Genomic DNA, 23,543 nt, shown 5'->3' with positions numbered 1-23,543 from the left:
ATTTTTTTAAATTTATTTTTGAAGTTTAGTATCTTATTTTTATGAATCTCTAAAACATGTTGAATACGCAGAGTCTATAGTGATAAAATAATATAACTGTTTAACTTATTGAATGATTAGTCTATAGTAAAAAGCATTAATTTAAAATATCGAAGGAGAACAATAATTTAGTTTAACTATTATTAAAACTTTTTCATTTTATTCTAACATGATGACTGAGAGCCTTATTCATTATCAACTAAAATACATGAACTTTTCTTGTGTTTAAAGTATAAAATATAAATATTCTGCTTCAAAATGAAAGTTTAAGTGATGCGTTCCTAAAAATATCTCATTTTACGAGTAAAGAGTCAGTAATTGGAGAAAAGGTTTTGAAACTTTTTTCGATTCATTTAACGCAAAAAACTTTTTCTCGCCCTAAGAAATAGAAAAGCGTTTAATAAGATGAACAAAAGAAAATTCGATTAATTATAATGTTTTTATAATATTTTAATGAAAGATTTGGAATAATATATATCTTTGAATTGTTTTTGCGTACCAGTATCTGAAACAATCAATAGTAATTAATATTTTCGAGTCCTCAGCTTCTTGTACGCCGTCAGATTTAAGGTCAGCTTCCATAATTAAAAAAATTACTGATTTACAATAAAAATCTCCAAGATTTTCGCTTCTATTATGATGAGATTTATAACCCGAAACAAACGCAAGTAACTTAATTCATGATTCATTGCGATTGTTTATTGCGGGAAACCGACTCTCTGTGTACTAATAATATGATAAACAGCAATGATTCAGTAAAAGAACTCTTGTTAATCGTCACTGTTATAATTAAATAATGCCTGATTTTCCCCAGAAATAATGCCCAGTTCTCTTTCAGAATAAGAGGTTTATGCCATCTCGTCAATATATATTATTGGCATACAACAAAAATCCCCAAGATTTTTATCTCTCTTTTGATGAGACTTATAAACCGAAATAAACGAAACTAATTGTATAAATTCTATTTGCGTAGCATAACGATACGTTACGATTATTTATTACAGGAAATGGACTCTCAGTATATTAATAATATTACAAATAGCAATGATTCAGTGAAAGGAGTACATTTAATTGTTATAATTAATAACGGCTGGATATCAATTATCTTTCAGAAGAAGAAGTTAAAGCCATCTTGGCAATACAAATTCTAGAAAAACTGATGCTCCATCTCAGATTTATAAAACATGGAAGTTGCAAAAATGTGGGTCTCCATCATTTTAAGACAGCGCATTCTTTTAGAGTCGTCTGTTTTTAATTCAAACGGTAATCTAACATTCATTATATTTGAAGTGGTTTCCAGTTTCATGGTTCCAGCTTAATGATGTGGTTTTACTCCAGCGTACGAATTAAATTTTATGATAGGTATTTATCAATAATAGATTATCAGTTATAATGCAAAAATTGCTCGGAGAATATCTGAATGGGAAATATTTCTTTCTCCCAACGAACGATTATCTTATTTTTTATTCTAATGTATGCCATAAATAGGATTCGAAGGGATTAAGTATTAGCTGTTGGCATTAAGTTTTAACTATTAACTGATTAAGTATTAGTTGTTATGATAGTTCAACATAACTCATTTTTTACAATTACATTACCTTAAATTAAAGCATTTCTACCAATAAAATGAAAGTTATGGTGTTGTACATAACTTCTACGAAGTTGATTAAAAAACAATCGTTTGTATTTGAAAAAAGTATGGTATTATTCTTACTAATGAAGAGTATTTCATTTATCTTACGATTGCTGTCCTTTTGAACAATGGTTCTAAGTTACTAGAAGATGTGTCTATCTAGACGCGTTGTTATCCTTTTGACAACATCATAGTTATGATTGCCGCAAATTAACCAACGAAAGCTGTAGTAGAAAATCTCATGAATAATGGTCAAGTGTTTAAAAATATTTTTTTTATTTGTAGTAGACTTTAAATGTAAATATATAGTAACAATAAAAATTTTTCTTTGCAATGGGATTTTCTCTACCCATAACGTTCGCGAACATTCAAATCAAAACTAACTACTTAAGATTATAATGAAACAAATAGTGATCCACTAAGAGAAAAAAAAATGCAATACCAAATAAAAGACAACGGCAGGGGTTTCCCCAAAACTTTCTCGCGCACTCCCGAATAAAGGCAAATTTATGTTTTAGGCATATTTTTTACCAGCAGATTGAAATCAAAATTTGAAGCAGAACTACACTTATGGTCACAAAATCATATCCCAAATTTGATATATTTGAGTCATTCCGTTTATGAGTTATCGCGTTTCAATGCTCCTGAAAATACAAACTGACAGACGTTCAACCCCTAGTTGGATTTGGCTCAAAATTTTATAAATGTCTAAATAATATATTTTGAATTTGTGCACCAAAATTTATCCATCTAGTTTTTTCTTTTTGTAGTTAACGTGTTAAATTATATTCAAATAGTCAGATACACAGATTTTCTCTGAATAGATTTTTCTCAAAATTTGGTAGAAATCTACAAATTTAGTGTAAAGGTCATATATCAAATTTCATCTGTCTAACTCGACGCGTTATTGAGTTGTCTTTGTCACAGATAGACATAGACATATGTAAAATAAAAATGTTTTTCGAGCTCATGGAGGTCTGAAATATGGAAATTCGTCAAAGTCTTAGTTTAAATTTTTTGACAATTATAATACACTCTCTATACTTTTTATACGAGAAAGCAATGATGGTGAAGGGAAATATTAGCAATAATGTCCAATGAATCAGCATGAATATGAAATAATAGAAATTGCAGACTTCAGCTAATTGACCATTGCTACAATCCACCATAAAAAATGTAAATAAAAAGGGAAGATCATGATTCTATAATTAATTTTTATTCAAGTTGATTCGTACATCGATAAATTAGTCAATTTAAATATAAAAAAACTACTCATTAAAATAATAATTAATATCTGTGCATCCGATGATAACGCAGATTAATGGAATGGAGACATTTTTAACTCCATCCAGCGTTACAGATTTCTTTGGCCTTATCTATTATAGATAAAAACTGAGAAGATATTCCTGCCACTTAGATGATTTCGAATGAATATTCATTTAGTTTATTTTATTAATAAAATATTCTATCAAAATTTTAAATTTCACTTGCCAAAGTTATTAAAATATTTAAATGAAAAAAGCAAGAATTCTCTAATTTTAAAGCAGTTCAAAGCTCTTGATAAATTTAAAAGAATGGAAACAATATTTTTATTTCCTAATGAATAAATATAGAATACAATAAAAAGTTAATATACATATTCATGTTGGAGGATAAAAATGTTTTATTAAGTGAATATAAATAAAAATTAATAAAGGGTCCCTTCTAATCTATTATCTTAATTTTGGCTCGTTGAGTGACATGAATTTACAAACCCTAACCCAACCTTGATGTAAAAATATGAAATGGCTTCAATGATTGTTAAGAAATAAGACGCTTTCGTATCTAACTGATATGAAAGCCTTTTAATCTTGTAAATAAAGTTTGAAAACAAGCATTGCTTCTCAGGGCTGATTTAAATGCAGCGATAAAATGTGACAAATTTTTAATATAAAGCAAAAAAAAAGTACAGTTGAATAAGTTATTCCATTTTCAGGATAACTGAAATAAGTTTTATAAAACTAATGCAAACATTAATTTATATATAAAAATGGGAAAAATCGGAATTTCAAGAATCTTAGAGATTTCGTCAAGGGTCACCTTCAGATGGGGATTCAAAATGGATTTGATTGAATTTAAACTCAAAAGTGGAGATAACGAGTTATTGTTCGGTGGTTGCTACAGTCAGCATAAAGAATATTGTGTTATAAGATTTCTGGATATCTTATTCTAGGATTTAGAAATACCCGGAATAGTATATGATAAAAATGATTTTTTTTCTTTTTTTCGTTTAAGGGAACGGACAAAATTTCGATTGTTTACAGATACTTTAAAACCTTAAAAAACGAGTTTGACATTATAACTACATTAGTAGAATATTGAGCAAGATTAATAATACATACTTTTATTGTAGTAACGATAAATGTAAGGAATGCATTGACAAGAACAAAGGGAATATTATAATCGGTAACTTAAAAACTATCGAATCTAAAATTTCAAAAGATTTAATGGAACTAAATTCTGAATAAGGAGAGAATTAAATCATTAAACGATTTTGTCGTCCACTGGTAAAGACTTGGGTACTTTTATATCTGTAATAGCTAGAAGGTGCCACTGGCCACCAAAAGGTTTTTAGAAAAATTGGTTAAATTTAAATTAAATAATTTTTAGAAAGAGACTTCTGTGTTGACATACTAATTTTAAATGCTATCAAAAATCTAAAGGATAAGTTTATTGTTATGGTAGTGTAGTGCAACTAATAATTTTTGTCTAATGTGCAAATATTATTACAAAGAGAATTTAATTAATAAATATGATTCTAATGCAAGTTGTAATTTAATTAAGAGTAGTAAGAAAGAATTGGAAAAGAAGATGCAAAAAAAGGTCAAGATCAAGATTTGTTCTTTGAATTACCCATATATCTTCCCAACCATTAGTCCTCAAGCTGGTGTGGTGTGGAAGTTTGGAGAGGGGTGCCAGCTCAGGTGTCGTCTTCCTCATCTGACTGCGGTTCCTAAATTACAAGGTCCGTCCCAAAATAGCCCAAGTGTTGCTTTAAAACGAGACGTTAATATAACTAAACTAAACACAATCATTAATCCTTTGATATATGAATTTACTTTTCTAATTAGATGACATCTTATTTAGAAGAATTAGACGATATCTTTTACCATTAATATTTCAATTCCTATAGTAATATAAGGGCATTTGAAATAATTATTTATTTTAAGTTATTTTTGCATTTTACATTACTTAAATACTTAATTGCAGATTTAAAATTAAAATATTCAATATGGGCACGGGTCAAATTCATCATAGTATGCTTAGAGGTTAAATTTAACAAAACGCCAATAAAATGCGGATTCGTAGTTTGCAGTTCCGAAAGTTCCAATTACTACATGAGGAAATAATTTTTTGAAAGTTATTGAATATTAAGCTGGATAAAATTAAACTATAGGACAATTTTATAGGTAACAACAATACGTCACTTTATAGGTAACAATCACTTTAACAATAAATGTTATTTTTCACGTGAATGCCTTCGACTTCGAGAATCTTTACACCAATTTGCCACATGAAAAATTATTGGAAGCAAGTGGATCTATGTTCGAAGAAATTTTATATAAAGACGTTATTTGGAAAATTGATTGCACTGAGGTTTGTAAATTCAATATTTCGGAAAATTATCTTTTTAACGGAGTCAATTTTTACGGCCTCATCAAAGGAATTCCAGTGGGAATGACCTTTTCTAGCGCTTTGACTAATATCTTTCTGCATTAGTACGAAAGTAGAAAAAATAAAATAAATGATTTTAGATATATAGATAATTTGCTTTTTATTAAAAATCGAAAAACTGAATTTATCATTAGCTTTTACTCAAATAATTAAATCTGAATAAGACTAATCAAACTCAAGAGAAAGGAAATTATTTAGACATTAGTCTTGATTTATCAAGACTAATGTGGTACATTTCTAAGAATTTATGATAGAAAAGAAAAATTTGATTTCAATTCATAATTAGTAACTTTCATTCAAACTTAAGTGTTAAAAAATTAATAAACAATTTTTCCCCCGAATATAGTAGAATTTAAAAAATTGTAATATAGAGATTCTTATATTAAGGCAAAAGATAAATTTCTTAAGAATCTGTAGTAAAACGTGCTTTTATGCGACAGATAGTGGCCGCATAAAAGAAACCACAGAAAAATAATATCCGGAAATTTCATAAATACTTACATATAATAAACAATTTTGTACGACATACCACTGAAATTTTTTTTATGCGGCGAACAGGGACCGCATAAAAAAAAAAGCCGCACTTAGAAAATGCGCCAATTATTTACGAAATACACGAGAAAGCGCATCCAAACAACATAAATAATTAAATTACACATGGAAACATTTTAACGTTAACTTTTAAACAATACTTTAACGAAACTTAAAAAAGTTTAATTACTCATTTTATACATGGAGAAGTTTTCAAAAGGCACATTACATAATTTACTGCTACTCGTTGCATAATTGACTGCTAATCCTAAACGGAGATGGACTGCTAGTCTATTTAATATTAGAATTTTTGTTTCTAATGGAATTGTCTCCCCCACCCCTTTTTTTTTTGCTACAATTATTCATTTTAAAGGAATTATATCTGAAAATAAAATAAAAATCATGAAAACTATATACAAGTAGAAACAAAGGTAATTAATTTATTACCTTAATCTCATTATAAAATGAATCCTTAATATTACGTGAATAGGGGATAAAACTCGGAATACGAAGCGTATGCTGCTAGCGCGTCGAGCGAAAATAATTGAATGTACATTGTCGGGTGACCGTTTAAAATAAATGAACAGAGCGTCTTGAAATGTATATGTACACTGATAGAAAACAGCACCAACGCCATTGAAATTCATATACCGCATCAAAAAAAAAAAAAAAAAAAAAAAAATGCACAAAAATAAAATCGCATAAAAAAGGACCGCACAAAAACAGGTTTTACTGTACACAACAATTGTATTCCCGAAAAATTATTGCAGCATTGAAGGTTTCAATAAGGCATGTGTTGCAGAACTTTAATAGGCTATTTTCTTTAATAGGAGAGCATCCCTCAGTTACAAAAATAACTTCTGCAGGGGCTGCTCTTTTTATAGATGACGCTAGGGTTTGTAATTAATACGCGTGTCCATTTTTCGTCATAGTGAGTCGTTGCTAGGTTTTTCCATAAAGATGTGTCTTTAACTTCTGGACATCTGTTACTTCTTCCATTTCGCAGTATTTGGTATGTTTACATTTTGTTGGTTTATCTTCTTTTTACGTATGTTTTTCTTAATTTTTGTAAATATCTTTACTTTTCTATATTGGAGATTAATATCTATATTGGAGAATCGGATACAATGGCGGCTAATGGCGCCAAGTTGTAACTTTCTTAAAACGATAAGTCGCCAAGAGTTTTACTACTTTCTAAATATCTTATTATGCTAATCAGTTTGAAGAGTTTTGATAGGTTTGGCTATAATATTTTTCACCTTGGCGAGAACTTGGTAACTGATTCTCTTTATTTACCACTGATTTTTCTACTGCGTACTAATTATCTGACACTTTCAACTACACGAGATATTAGGATCCCGAGGGGTCAATTTTTAATCTGATTTCTCACAGAAAAAATATCCTCTTTTTTATATAAAACTTAGTTGTGTTTGATTAATGGCGGACTTGAAAAATATTGTTATAGTAAATTGAACTTCTAAAAATCTAACATTTTATACATTTCGATTTCAAAATTGCAAAATACATACAATTAGCCAATCAAACTACTGCACAATAGACTTATTAATATAAAAAATTATAATACAATAATGTATCCTTTTATTTATTTTTGCCAAAAAATATATGTGATAAAATAGGAATTTTGCAATTAATTTCCATTTGGATGTCTGTGTCTGTTTGCGTGGTCTATTTATATTGGTAAAATGTATTTGCTATGAAATTCTGAAATTTACAAGGAAAAGTTATTGAAATGTTATTATGTCAAAAAAAATTCAATGTTATTTCCAGTTTCAACGTTTTAAAATTGATTATTGATGAAATGGATAAATTGGTAGTTTTAGCAGCAAAGTCTGTTATCCTCTAATGCTAGAGAGTTCAATTTCAATGTTATTTTATATTTTTCCGTCGACGCAAACATGTAAACAATACGAAAATTTCGAGCTATTGGCAAATGTAAACAATTTCAGCTGATTTTCTGTTGCATATGAGCATTTGATATATAACCACGTTAGAGAAAAATGGTAACGAAGGAGCTTATTAGAATGCGATCTTTAACGGGAAACCGCTGGAATGTTGTTAATACACCAGCCTGAGTCTATGATGAAGATTTAAAACTTCATCACATATACTCTAATAAATATATATTATTGACCGTGTGTCATTGACCAGCAATAGTGACATAGTAGAAATCGCTGAGATGCTGTTAATACACCGGTGGAGTGGTTTTCACGAAATTTTCCTTCATATTCTCTACTAAAGGTCTTATCCCCCCCCCAAATTATGAACCTCGGTAAGACCGCGAATATCTTGAGTGGTATTGATGAACAATGGTAAAGAATATAGATCTTTGGCGCGTATCTAGCATTTCTACTGAATCTATTGAGCTAATATATATTTTGGATGCCTTTTTTCCTACCTATTGAAACCAAACTTTGACATAGAACTACAGTTGTAAGCACAAGATCACATACCAAATTTCATTTATTTCAATCATTGTTTTTTATAATTATTGCATTGCATTTACATGAATGCAAAAGTATAGACAAAAATAAGGTTAATCTTTTGACAGATTTGGTTCAAAAATTTGAAAAGAATCTGTATTTTATATGTTAAATCTGTAAACAATTTTTTTTCTATCTAGTTCTTTACATTTTGAAGTTTTGGAGTTCTCTTGTATTCGAAGACACAGATAGACAGACAGATTTTGTTTGAATAGATTTCGCTTAAAATTTGATAGAAATCTACAAATTTGGTTGGAAGTCCATGCACCAAATTTTGTCTGTCTAGCTCAAAGCATTTTTGAGTTATCCTGTTCACGGACAGATAGACATAATGCCAAAAGTATTTTTTTTAGAACTTAGGAAGATCTGAAACGTGGAGAATCATTAAAATCTCGAATTCGAATTTTTTGACTGTGCAGCAAGATTTTGCATTATATGCTTTATTCTGCATTTTAATGTCTGTACAATAATAAAACACAGAACAACTTGTAATTATTTATTATTTGAAAACACGTAGCATAAATGCAACATGCTCTAAAATCTATGTTAAATATGTTGAACTTAAAGCCCCAGAAAAATAAATTAAAATGTGTTATGAAATCATGAAAACTGATTTAATGAAAGCTTTTGTACTGATAAAAATAGTTTTATAGTGATGATAATGATGCTGCAGTAGAAAATTGTATCCGACAATAGCCAAGATAATATCAAGTAAAAAAAGTTAATTATTAATTGTCTATATATAGTTTTATTGCATTATTTTTGAGGGGCCGTTATTATTCACCACTTGAGGGGCCGTATTAAGGATCTAAATAAATTATATAACCTATTTACGTTTCAAATTTCATTAAAAAAAGAAATAATTAAAATAACTTTCACATTCACACAACTAAAATATTTTTAAGTCTTTTTTAATGAAAAAAATTATAAATTTTGTGTAGTTTTTACTATTAATGGCATGCATATGAAATAAAATTAAATACTTTGTCATTTTATCGGTATCAAAGAATTAGCCATGAAGTGTAAATACTTTAGTAATAAAATATGTCAATGAATTAATGTTAATAAAAATAAATTATTTATAAAACGAGTTAAAACACACATTGTACAATTAAGTAATTTAATGCTTAATCGATAATGTTAATAAGATAACTCTAAGATTGATTTGAGTGCATGATCATTTTGTACTTCTAAGAAAGCAAGTTTACAGAGACACAGTTTTCATGGTATTATCGAAAAATTGCTATTGGATGAACGGAAATAAGTGATCATTTTCAAACATTTTCATCATCTTAATGATTTATAATATAGTTTGATATGAAAAGCAAAATATTGTATTTAGAATCTCAATATCCATATTTTAAGATTTCAAAGTAGTCGAAGTTCTCCATTTTTTCAAAACTGGGGGAATTTCTAGGAAAAAATTTAGTTATTGGGTAAATATAACAAGTTTCAGCTTAGCACGAGACTCTTCTGATCACAAATGCGCAATCTTTTGGCCCATGGAAGATTTCTTTAGTGCTTCTCAAAATTCAAATTAAAAATAATTATTCATCTATTAATTATTTTTTTGGCTTCCCAGAGAAATCAGAATAGATCGAGATTACCATATGATTAGAATTCAATCAACCCATATTCATTTGATTAGAATGAAATTTACATGACTAGAATTCAATGAACCCATATTCATATGATTAGAATGAAATTTATGAAATTCATATGATTAGAATTCAATCAGCCCATATTCATATGATTAGAATGAAATTTACATGATTAGAATTCAATGAACCAATATTCATAAGATTAGAATGAAATTTATAAAATTCATATGATTAGAATTCAATTAATAAATAATGTAAAAATTTCAATAAGCATTAATTGCAGTTTTATGTGATTTAATATTTTGCTTTAGCATTAAACTATTTAGGAATTATTAAATTATTTTTATATTCTAAATGAGAATGAAAAGCAAAATTTTAGAGAATTTTCAGTGTATGTATTTATGAGATTTATGCATTCAGTCTGCATTTATGAGATGAAAATAATACCTAGAAAGAAACTGTGCATCATTTAACAAAATTCTATCTTCTTTCTAAAAAGTAAACATCACTTCGCGCATGTTTTTTTTCATTGAAATATTTCCTTTTCCAAAATTATCCATTTATTTAATCTATATAATAAATTTTATAAATGAATTATAAGTTTCCAGACTGAAAGCAAATTTTTTCTGAAAATAAAAGCCTTAGACAGTAAACTTCCCTTATCATAATAAGGGTAGTTTCATAACGGTATTCAAAATCATTTGTTATAAATGATTACGATTCTTCTTTAGACAGTAAGGTGTCGGAGAAATAAAGTGCGGCGCCAAAACGACCTAGATTGAATTTATTTTTACAACATAAATTTAATTTGCGTTTTCTTCCGCTTTGTAGTCTGGTAGAGCAATCTGAAACTTCGCCCTGCTTCTTGACAATTTTGAATATAATTCTTTTTTTCAGATCACATAAATTTTAAAATTTTTATGACGTTTTGCTCTTAATTCTGATTTTAAATCCATTGAAAATTCCTAAATGCATTCGAAGGAATTTTTTTTTTGTTTTAAATATTAGAATAGGAATAAATGTGTTCCGGGAGAGTATAAAAATCATGGAATATTCTTAAAAAACTGATATATAAACTAAAATGAAATTTCTCTTGGCAATATAAATAGGCTTACGAAGATCCGTATTTTGATTACAGAACTGAATATTCGGAAAGAGGATTTCGATTTAATATCAGTATCTATATAAATGTTTACTTGACGACATAAATGGAATTTTGTAGAACCCTACGGCAGCGTATGATATGCTCGAAGTTTCATATTAATCTCATAATAATACTTCGTCTATTGAATGGCAGTGATTTTCAGAATCTATTTAGAAAGAATAAAACATTCAATAAAACAAGACTGACGGTTATAAACAAATATTATTCATAGATGAATAATTTGTATTGTGAATCTTAAATGAAATATGGTAATTCATGAAAAGATAGCATTCATACGAGGAAAGCTATTAGAATGCACATTTATTAAATGATTGCATGCACAATCTTTCAAGATCATGCACGAAAACATATCTAATATATAAAAATGAATTTTTGTTTGTTCGTATTTTATGCGCTGACGAACTACTCATCCGACTGCGATAAAACTTCGCTAACTTATTTCTTTGAACTTAGAAAATCTATGTTTTTCACATGGCCAGTTGTATGTTGGGTGCTCGTAAGTCGGGCAGCCACAAAATTTATTTGTTTTTGCTGAAGACGGAAAAATAAAATAAAAAAATATTGTCTACTCTAAAGTATACTTGAATAATAATGTCAAAAAAATAAAATAGAGTAGATACTATTTATATTTCTCCTTTATATATCATTCAATTTCATTGAATGTATTTATTGTCGATAAGAAAATAAATATCATTCTTTCTATCATTCCTAATTAAAGAACAGGTCTATTTCAAATTCCAAACGATATTTTCAAAATTATTTCCTCTGCGGCAGCAAAGCGCCGGGTTCCAGCTTATATAAAATAAGAAACCATTTATAGAGGAATAAATTTAGATTTTTTGTCATTTTCCAAACTAGTAAAAATAATTAGCAAAACCCTTATAATATGGTAGAAAAGCTGTCATTTCTTTCGTAGTTTTTTTTTCCAATTTGTGATTTTTAATGCTTGCTAAACTATCAGTCCTCGGCAATCTCTTTTGTTGTCACTCTGCAACTCGCTATCTTTTTTTTTTTTTTTTTTTAACATAGCATACTGAGTTTCGACATCAAGAACCCCTCAAACAACGTTATTCAGTCGGATAGCATATATAGTATAAGAAGTCATTTATAGAGGAATAAATTTAGATTTTTTTTTTGTCATTTTCCAAACTAGTAAAAATAATTAGCAAAACCCTTATAGTATGGTAGAAAAGCTGTCATTACTTCTGTATTTTTTTCCAGTTTGCCATTACTAGCCCTTCCTAAACTAACCGTCCTCAGCAATCTCTTCTGTTGTCACTCTGCAACCTGCTATTCTGTTTTTAACAAGTCTGGCAGAGCATACTGAGTTTCGCCCTCAAGAACCCCTCAACAAACATTATTCAGTCGGATAGCGTGTGGAGTTTTTTTCCCTCTCTAGTGAGGGATGAATCTTACCCTCTTGTCACATACATGCGTGCGGCTTCTTTTGAAGAACCCTCCAGATCTTTCATTTAGCCGTCGAAGGGTTTCCTTCTTCAAAACGATTTCCCAACAAAGAAGAAAGTTTGCGTTATTACAATAATTGAGTTGAGAATCAATTTTTAAATTTTAAGAAATGATTCCAATTATTTTCCAGTTTGCATTGTAAATTTTATGGTAGATTCTGTGATGAAATATTCAAAAGTTCGACTGAAGAGCATTAATGCTGAGTGCTTTTCTTTAGGAAAAAAGGAAACTAGTTTTCAATAAAGCACTTTAAATCATACTGCTAAAGAATCTGTACTTAATTTGCATTAGTTTCGTTTATTATTTAAGTATTGCTTATAGGCCAATTATTTTTATAGAGAAGCTACAATACTGGTTTAAGAATATTCTTTCTTTATAATTTTTGTTGTCTTTCGTTATATTTGAAAGATAAACATTCATTGTCAGAAAAATGAAATATAAACCAAATATTTTATAAATGAAATATTTATGCCAATTTAGCAAAGATCACTGAAATAATTTCACAGCTTTAAGAAAACATAAAAATAATCAAACTTTCATTAATATAAAACTTTTTTTTAAATTTTATAGTCTTATTAGAATGTTTCATGACAAAGTCTAAAAGAAAAATAAACGTAATCGAAAGAAGATTTGATAAGAATGAACATATACAGTGAAATAATAATTAGTTTACGGAGAATAAGTAGAGAATTTATTGAAAATAAAATAATATCTCCAATAATTGAGCTGTTTTAACAGTAAAATATCTATCTTTTTGGGTTGATCTTCGTGTTGGAGGGTTAGAACATGAAGCAGAGAAAATTGGAAGTTTCAGATCAAATAGCTTATGCGCTTGCCATTAAAAAAAAATCCTCTCAGGAAGCTGGTAAACAAAGATAGATTTTTTCCCCATCTAAGTTATTGTTTGCAAATTCTTTTCAATTCTTTAACAAAAACAATGAAATAATATACAAATATAGGTTTTGTTACAAAGTTTATATTATTGAAAACCTTTGAAGTTTTTTAAACAAATCCAAAGGTCTGTATCAGTTAGCAAGAATTAAAAGCATATATCTGATTTTTAAACATATTTGAATTGCCGTTTGCAATTTTTTTTTCAATTAAATGCAGATGATACCGTTTATCATAGAAAATACGAATTTATCGTTTAATTCTTCCATTATATTGGTGGGAGAATTCATCTGCTTTTTAAAATTAATGCTGGAATTATGATTTGTTAATTGTGGTTTTGAATATTTCAATTATAACTATTAATTGGAGTAAAAGTAAGGCTTTTAAAAATCGTCAGATTAAAAAATATATTTCGGCATTTGTGTATTAACTGCAGGTTATTGGCGAACTTTAGACTTAACCGCATGCCGTTGGCGAGCATAATCAATAAACTATCATATCTTTAGTGATTAATCGCTATTAGGCGTTCAGTACAAGTACCCATACTTGAGTAAAAGCTATGAGGGTTGTATTTTTTTAATACAGTATGCTCTCAGTAACGCGACAGACATCAGTCCAAAGCACCCCAAATTAACAAAAGCTCCAGAATAACGAATGCATTTAAATAACACAACTAATATTTATTGCACAAAATATGCCAAATTTTAAGAAAAATTATAATAAATTTAAGAAATGTAGTTCAAAATGTGAGCAGTAACTCATTTTATGTTTTTGCAAGATAATTGATATCCTGTTAGCAAATTGGTTGATTATTGTAACAATCAATTTTATAATTATTTTCTTTGAATAGGAAAGTATAAATTGAATCTTCCCTACAGTATTTAATAAAACTTAAAGACGCAGCCTACTACACTTAAAACAAACACTTATTGATAGATTTCAATTCAATCCCAAATTATTACTGAGATCATGTAATCAGCATGTCTTGTGTATATTGTCAAGAGGAAAATATAGTTTTAGAAAATAATTTGGTTTATTTTAAAAGGTGAAATAGCTATGGAAAAAAAATCGAGTGCATGGCGGCGTATGGTATACACTTGTAATTTCTTTATACAATAAATGTATTCGAAAGAATTAAAAAAAAACACTTCTCGAAATTTTTAAATTAATCATTTTTACCTAATATTGCCATCAAATCTTTCTTCTTCTTTATTTTCATTTAATTAATTTTATTCAAGATTTTAATCTTTACTCCACGAGCATTTAAACAATTTTAAATTATGGAAATGAAAGAAAAGTAGAAATTTTCTTTCATTTTTTTTTTTTCAAAATTGGCAACATCTGCAGAAATGTTCAGAAAGTCACGTCATGAGAACCATTACAATAGGATGTCTTCCTATAAGGAATATACCTAAAAAATATAAAAATTCGAGGAAAAAATAGGGATAGCAAACGTAATAAAAAAATAGAGAAAGAAATCCAAAATCAGCTTCCATATTGAGTAAGATGAGATTAGCGAGGTTGCTAAGCTGTTACGAAATGATGGTTGATCACCCTTTCATCAGTGAAAATTTATCGTAATAAATGTCTAATAGCGTTATGTAAGAAGATTCCCAGTATGAATGCCTGCAGATCTTGTCATAATAAGAAGAAAAAGTAGAAGGATTAAGGATCAATGAATTCTGCAGTCTAGTCTAGTCTTTCATGCGTAGGTGGTCAAGGTATTTTATTTGCCTCTATAAACTTTGCGTCGCACAAGGTCAACTGTCGGCGAAACTATGTATTATTTATTTAAAATATAATCGATATGTTGCTAAAAGTGACCATCTCAAAAGGAAAAAAATGGTTTAATATGTCCTTGTTGTTTAACTTTATAATCTCTATAACAAAATAATTGCAACATATGTGCTTCATATGTGTATGCTGACGATGTTTTGATAGGTTATTACAGAAATGAAATTTTAAAGCAAAAAAAAAAAAAATCATTAATTCTATTTTTTTTATATTACCACTTTTAGCAGTACATCATCGATATGAAGAGTGCATTATCTGAAGGCTAGTTTTTACTTATTGGCTAGTTTTTGGGTTATTTGGATTAATAGAGAACCCTCCATAACCTTCTGAGTTAATAAATAATTAGAACAAGTGTACAATTCTTAGCAGTAATGCACGTAATAAAAAAACAACTAGACGATTGTTTTACATAAATAAATGTTTATAAGAGTTTGCATATAAATGACGGACTCAATTAGCATTTGCAAAAATTTCCCTATCGTGTTTCCAAGTCTTAAAAAAATCAAATTCGACTGGTTGTTTTAACGAATTTACAATAGCATCCCATTTTTTTATTCTTTAAAAGTGCTGGATTCAAACAACGGATTAAATTTTCTACGTTATTTTTTAAACAATTCTTCAATTATTGTATGCTTTTGGTTGCCTGCATGTTGTAACTAAAAGTATACAAAATGATTTTCGCCCGTTCTTTCTTTTTCCAAACAAATATTTTAATATAAAGCTACTTTTTTTCATAAACTAGGGTAAATGATACTTTTAAACAGTTAACTGAATAATTTAATTGCAAAATAGAACTAAAATTTCCCTTTCATTTTTTTTCCTTTAACCCATTCGAGACGGCGCATTTTTTTTCCAGATATTGAATTGCAATGATATTTTTTTCACATACAATGCACAATTCGTCTGGAATGGATTAATTAACAACAAGTAAAATGGTTGAAATACTTTTTAAAACAAAGCATAAAAATTATCCCTTAAAACGCATTTGCAGTAAGTAATACGGAGGCTAGAATTTCTTCATTATAACATTTTCAGTATATGCCATTTTGAATGTTTTCTGCTTGTCGCATCTCATGGAAGCTTAAAGAAAAAATGGTCCCATTTCATAAAAATGACTAGTCTAGACTAGAATGGCTGTGTGTAGGCAGTTATGTTTGGAGCTTCATTTGCCTAAATTTTCCTTTTCTTACTGGAAATGTTGTCTACGAAATTTCTTAATAACTATTAATTAATAGGTTTTCACAAACATTTATTTCAATACAATACATTTCCTGCTTGAAATGCTACTTGAATTTTAATCGGAGGAGAAAAAAACCAGTTCGTTCATTTTTTTCCCTGTAAGATTGTTATTTTTAAGAGTAATGCGGTTTCTTAGCAGTTTAAAGACTACTTTGCGAAGCACTCATTTTTATTAGATTTGAATCGATTTCTCTGAGAAATGCAACGCTATTAGATCTTGTCCCTCTCACCATGCCTTGAAGCAAAAATAAGATTTAACTCCTGACATTATGTGCGCTTACATAAAATAATACAATATTAAATAATATTTGGACAAAATTGAAAGAAAGTTGGTATCAATAAAACAAACGTTACATAAAAGAGCCGTGACGATTTACATCAATGAATAATTGTATTATCGTTTAAAGATAATTTGCATTTTGATACCAAACTTCTCAAACTTTTACTCTGTTTCTTTAATTTCATTAGTTATTCTTTAATTTTATCAAAATTTTAAGAGATAGTATAATTTTCGCATTTTATTATCATAAATGACAGAAATTTGTAAAAACAGCTCATACAAAATTATTAAAACTAAATGTATTTTTTATTAGTAAGGGTTCCAAAATTTAGTAGCAGCATTTCTATTTATGTATCAGCCAGAATTTGTTTGAAACTACCAAAGTCTGTTGCAATAGAGGAATGGATGCGCTATCAGCTCTTGATAAGTTATGCTCGATAATTGTGATGATGATGTCACCAGCGTCATTTGATAGTGGCTCAGAAGCATACGATTCATCTTTACCGGTTCATCAAACAGCTATAATCCGAAAGGATAACCCACTTTCCGATTAGCTCGCTCTTTCTAGTTGTAAATATCATTAGTGGAAAAAACCATCGAGAATCGTTTATTTTACATAAAACTAAAGAGAAACAACTTGGAAAGAGATGAAAACCACCAAATTTGAATCATCCGGTTACTATGTGGAAGTAAGTTTTGTCCCTGGTAACCATTCAGAACTAGGCAGAAAAGTAAAAGCAACCCAAATCCAGACTCTTTGAAAGAGTTTGGATTTGTGCCAACTGTTATGGCCTTCCCACTTGCTGTAGAGGAGTTTGTGCCGTTGAAATTTGGAATGCACCGATGTTCAATTTAAAATCATTTTATTATAATATTGTGATTTCCAAAAATGAAGGCTTATTGCGGGATAGATAAGGAGAATAATTTATTAAGAGAATGAGACTGTATTTAAATGTAAATTGTGGAAAATATGGCTGATGATTTGCTTAGAAAATTGTAAATTATTAGTTTATATTAAATTTTTCGCAGTTATTTTACTCATTACGTAGATAATGAAGATTGAATAAAATTAAAACAAATAAAAGCAAGAGCAGCAATGAAGTAAAATTATCATGCTCCAATCATCATTGACTGTTTTCATTGTGGCGAAAATGTTGCTTTGTTGATGCCTTTTCCCTTTCTGAAAACTCTTACTCGAGGGATGTATGATGGCTTAACATGCTGTTCAATATTAGACTTCATTAATACTTGAACCATCTACGGATATTTTAAAGGATACAATAGTTTTCAAATGGCAAGTTATCTGACCCATAATCATTTAAAATCATGTAACGTAAACGCTAAAATTCTATCCCAAATTTCTCAGTCATTTAATAGTCATGATATTTGAATTGTAGGGATAGTGACAGCTGCTGTACTATTTAAATTGTATGTAAGACACTTGAAGTTCGTCGGTTGTTAAGTACGTGAACGCATTGGCATAGTGATTGGGAGGGGAGAGATAAAAGGAATATAAATGTTGCTGCTAGTCTTAGGGAGCGAATAGAGACAAAACGTGAATGAAACGAGCAACGGGAACAAAACATTTGTGCGTTCTATGCCATTTTTTAAGCGAAATAGGTTATGGTGCGAGAAAAAAAAATGTACCATGCCCCCTGGCTACACTTATTCTCACTACGCCATTATGTGAACGAATTTTCTTCGAGAATTTTTTCTTCACCTTTTTCGAATTTTCTTCGAAAAAGGTGTAAGGGTGGTTTCTATGGTAGCAGAAGGGTCAAGACTTTATATCTGTGTCAGTTTTTATGGTATGTTGGCTTTAGAAATGGAACTTACCAACGCTTATGAATAATGACAAAAATATGTTATACTATGGAGAGAAAGGATAATTGACAAAGGGACTTTATTTAGATATAAACAAAAAGTGGAAATAATTTGTTTTTCCAATTTTATATTAACCAAGGATTTTAACTATTATATAGTGACCAAGGATGTTCAAAATAGATATATTTTTTTTAATTTTCAATTTATCAAATTCAAATTTCACAAACATTAAGAGGAACACTGTGAAAGACAATTAATAAAATTTCATTACAATATGTTTGTTGATTGCTGACATATGGGTATAAATACACCATTTAATAACAATTTGACATATGGGTATAAATACAATATTTAATAATAATTAATAACTTTTATGATAAATGTTCCGGGCTCTCTAAAATTATTGGGAATAATTTTTTTTTTTTCGTTAGTTACTTTAACCTTTTTCAAGCAAAATTTAGCAATAAATTTAGTGTTTGAGAAAGAAATTTCAAAATAAATATATATGATAACACAAAACTGTTGATTTGGGGAGAAAATATATTCAATGTTTGATATGAAAGGGAATATAAATACCTTAATTTCAAATTAATTAGTGAATAAAAGAAGATTTTAGAATGCACATACAAATTTTTATACATTTATATAAAATTTCAACGAGTTCGAAAAAAAATGAAGCACCTGGAGGATTTTGTAGGTTGAAAACTCATCATTTTTCTTGTTTTGAGATTACAGCCGTTTTAAGAAAAGTCTATAAATTTGAATTCAGTCAATAAAATGCTTTCTTTATTTATTTCAAACCCTTTACATGTATTTAAGGTAAAACATGAACATTTTGGCTTTATAATCCGATGGATACATAATTTTAAATATAATAAAATTTTAGAAACTCATTTTCTTTATTTAGTTTGAAGCCCCCAAAATGTTAAATGATTAGTATAAAAATTGATTAATATGCATCTATTCCGAATTCAAATATATTTATATTATTTAAAGTTATTTTTAATGTAATGAACTATAAAAAAAAACTTTTTTAGCTGTCAAACAGTGGACGTGGCAATTTATTAACAGATTTTAGTTGCTCAAAAGACTTCCAAAAATTGCTGAAATACATTTTTTTAAATATTTAGACTTATTAAAGCTTAGGGGTCATATGTAAAAATTGAAAAACGAACAAACAAACGCTTTTTTTTTCCATCCAAAAATGGTATGGGGAAACCTAGTCGCTTTAATGACATTTATTATACAGATGTAAGCTTGATTTGCCGAGCAATTTGAGTAATCCTGTTTCTTCCTCTTAAACAAGAAGAAAATTTCTTTTATTTTTAATCTTGGTGTCATTACGGAAAAAACTGTTGACCACAAATAAAGATATTGATTTAAGTAAAAGTCATGTTCTTCTTTGCATCAAAAAGGAAAGCAGTTGGTTGTTGGTTCAGGCAGGCAGAGAGTGGCCATCAATTGCTGCAAGTGGTTTTAAGCTACTTACAAGATTGTGTCAAAGAAAAGCAAGCCCGCTCTAACGTGATCAATCAACGAGACGTTCGTTTTATGATTCTCTTGTTTGTATTTCTTTTGATAGATACTTTTAGACCAGAAGGAAATTACTTCTTTCTCCCTCTTTTAGCAGCAGAGAGTTTACAATTAATCTGGTTTTGATTTTGCGTTTTCTATGTTTTTGTTCATGCTCCATCTCTGTAATGGTTTATTTGCTTAAAAGATTGTAATTCTGAAATGACTGCGTATATAAAATATATTCTTGGAAACTTCAGTTTCCGAATTTTTCATTTTTAGGCATTAAAGCAGTAAATTTCATTATTTGATCTTCCTTTTTTGCTGTCATATTTTTAGTGTGACTTTATTATTGTACATTACTTTTTTACTATCACGGAGTAAAATTTCAGTGTTTCTGAGTGTGATCGACTAATTACTGAGTAAACTTTTAGTGTTTCTGAGTGGGGTCGATTCATTACTGAGTAAAATTTTAGTGTTTTAGTACTTCTGAGCACACTGAAATTCACATTTTATTCATCAGTTATTTTCATTTCCATTGTTTTAAAAGAAAGTTAAAAAGAAAATTCTTATCTAATACCAAATTCGGAACATGCTATAGTTTACCCACCTAAAACCATCAAGCATCTGTTTTCAAGATTAAATTCATTATTTGAGGGAGATATTATAATAAAAGTAAACTGAAATGTATTCCATTTCAGTTTTTTAAAGAGAATACGAAGGAGCATAGTAATTCAAGTGATTTGAAATAAATGAGGGTCAAAATAGAAATAAAATCTTATGTTGATAAATTTACAGTGGACTTTTGTTTCATAATGCACTAGCTGAAATAATTCAGATATTAATTACCTAAAGTATTTTTTTACCAGTTTTCCTAAACTCAAAACTGGTAACATATCAAGATTATTAAATGTATTAGCTAGAAAAGAAAGATATCTAATGTTTTAAGTAAGAAAAATTCTTCCCTAAATATCGAAACATCTGAAATAGTTGACTTTTCTTCGTTGGATCTTGCTTAAGTATCGCCAGTAATCTCGAATGAATTTAATACACAATAAAGACATAATCATTTACTAAGAGTTTCTAAAATAAGAAGGGGAGAAATTAAGTCCCAGTTTGAGTATTAATTAAATGTTCTCGTAATTATTGTGCTTTTTTCTTGACTTTTCTTCCGGATGACTGACGTTTCCAAGGAAAAATTCCGCAAAGAAATGTTCATGCATTGAAACGGAGGTACAGAGGAAGAGAATTATTGTAGAGCATGAAAAACATCCTCTACCTTTTTAATCTTATCCAAAAGATTCCGCTTTCCTAGCCCGCAATAGCCTTATAAATTTAATACAACGTTATTAACGAAACAAAAGCGACGGTTGTTGAATACTAGCCCATTAAAAAAAAAACCGCAAAACCGCTACACGCACAATCTGAAAATACCAGGGCCTTACTCCGGTCTTTACTTTTTTTTTTTTGATTTTCCCAACTTTTCATGGAGCTGATGAGCGCGCAAAGTATCAGATGGGAACGTATATGTATGGGACCGGTAGTCATGGGCGTGGAGAGGAACGGTTGCCTTGGTTACCGACAGGATACAAATAGTGTCAGAAAGTAGGATAATGTTTCTACCCCCTCTCCCCATCCCCAGATCAACTTTGAAAAGGAGGGAGCAACTCGAATGGGGAATAGAGGCGACCAGGATTTCATGGTTTAAGGAGTTCACTTGTAGTGGGGGGAGGAGATGGGGAAGACAGCAAAGGCGGGGGAAGAGAGGGAGGGAGCATTCGCTATGATACATACACTATCAGCTGTGACTCATGAGGAATAGCAAAAGATGGGATGATGCCATCCCTGAATGTGCCACACACTTCATTTTAGAATAGTGATGATTCCATCAATGAAAACGAAACTTCTGTTGTATCGCGGAGAGTATGGCATGTCGATGGAAAGTGGGAAGTTTGAGATGGAATGGTGCGAATGGAAGAAAGTAAATGAATTTAGGCGACTGAGCTATAAGTTGTTGTCTAACAGCTCGTCATTTCAATTTCAGAATTCTTTCAATAACTTTGGGATCCAGCGCATTTTAATATTTCTATCTATTTTGTTAGTCACTTTTTTTTATGTACATGTTGGAAGTTTATATTGAGCTAATTAATTTGTTAGACGGATTTTGTAAAGTGCACAAGTAATCAAAAAAACTTCAGAAATATTTATTTGCATGGAATTTATAATTTTTTATTGATATAAAACTGGTAATTTAACTATTTTTAAGGATTTAATCTTATCATTTTGTCATATCTGTTCTTAAAATCTATCGTGGTTTTTTCCCCTTTGAACTGATTATTTTCATATTGATAATATAAGATTATTTAAAGTAATTGGATATTATTTGAAAGATATACAGTTATTAAGCATTTTCTCACTAAATAATTTTAATGTGAAATTCATTCCACTTATCATTGATTAATTTTTTGATCTTGTATATAAAGATAACTTGATTGATTATTTCGTTAGTCATATGCTTATCCTTTAATTGATGGAAACGATAAACAGTAAGACGGATATATTTATCAATTAGTGACTAAACACTAAAGGTTCAAGTATGCATAGGTTGAAACGATCTCGTTGATACGTAATAATATTAATTTATGAAGGAATACGAATAAAGTTACTCAAAGATTGAGAATCAGATACTTATGCAAGGATATTTTTCTTTTTTATATGTTTAAATGCTTATTACGGATAAGCTGTTATTGAAACCGAATAAAATAGAATCCGGAATCTTTCCTGTCCAAAGATACATTTTCAAAGTTATAAGTGAAAACGCCTCTTTAGCTTCGGTTGATAAAGGGCTGTTGAGCTGAGTGAGTAGGTGATTTTAATTAATTTTTTCTTCAAATTTAACCCCCAGCAGTTTCGACAATAAAAAAGTTATTTAGCTGTTTTAGTGCTATTTCTATAGAAATCATCTATTATTTATATATGGATATAAATAAGGGCAAAGGGTAGAAACCATTTACTGAATCATGTGTTTTTTTATCCATTCTTTTCTTAAAGATATAATTTAAAATTTTATGATTTCCCCTTAATATGCTCATTTTTAAATCAAAAACTGAACCTATTGCTTTGCTTTCTGTTGTAAAGTAGAATGGAGAGAAATATTGCAACTGAAATCAAAGGGGGGAATGTATAAGATTAATGTTTATTATCACGCCTTCCATCCTTTGTCCTCTACTGTGTCCATCCTTTGTCCTCTACTGTGTCCATCCTTTGTCATCATTCATATCTATGGAGATTATTTTCTGAGAGAACATCAGTCATTATTATAAGTTTCTTTTCTTATACAGTTTTTCCACTT

General features: G+C 29.1%; 1 protein-coding gene and 1 long non-coding RNA gene across 4 annotated transcripts in view; one reads left to right on the top strand and one right to left on the bottom strand.

Annotated features, from left to right (window-relative positions):
• Positions 1-23,543, bottom strand: part of LOC129958053 (hepatocyte nuclear factor 6-like) — a 183,364-nt gene that overhangs the window by 64,685 nt on the left and 95,136 nt on the right. The window lies entirely within an intron of this gene.
• LOC129958055 (uncharacterized) overlaps positions 6,707-23,543 on the top strand; it is a 125,695-nt gene continuing 108,858 nt past the window's right edge. The window contains exon 1 of the long non-coding RNA XR_008783120.1: positions 6,707-6,929. This is a non-coding gene — a long non-coding RNA (uncharacterized LOC129958055). The remainder of the gene's footprint in view (positions 6,930-23,543) is intronic.

Source organism: Argiope bruennichi, chromosome X1 (assembly GCF_947563725.1).
Source record: "Argiope bruennichi chromosome X1, qqArgBrue1.1, whole genome shotgun sequence".
Classification (NCBI taxonomy): Eukaryota; Metazoa; Arthropoda; class Arachnida; order Araneae; family Araneidae; genus Argiope; species Argiope bruennichi.
The sequence above is the reverse complement of the archived record's forward strand: the minus strand, read 5'-3'. Positions and strand labels throughout refer to the sequence as shown.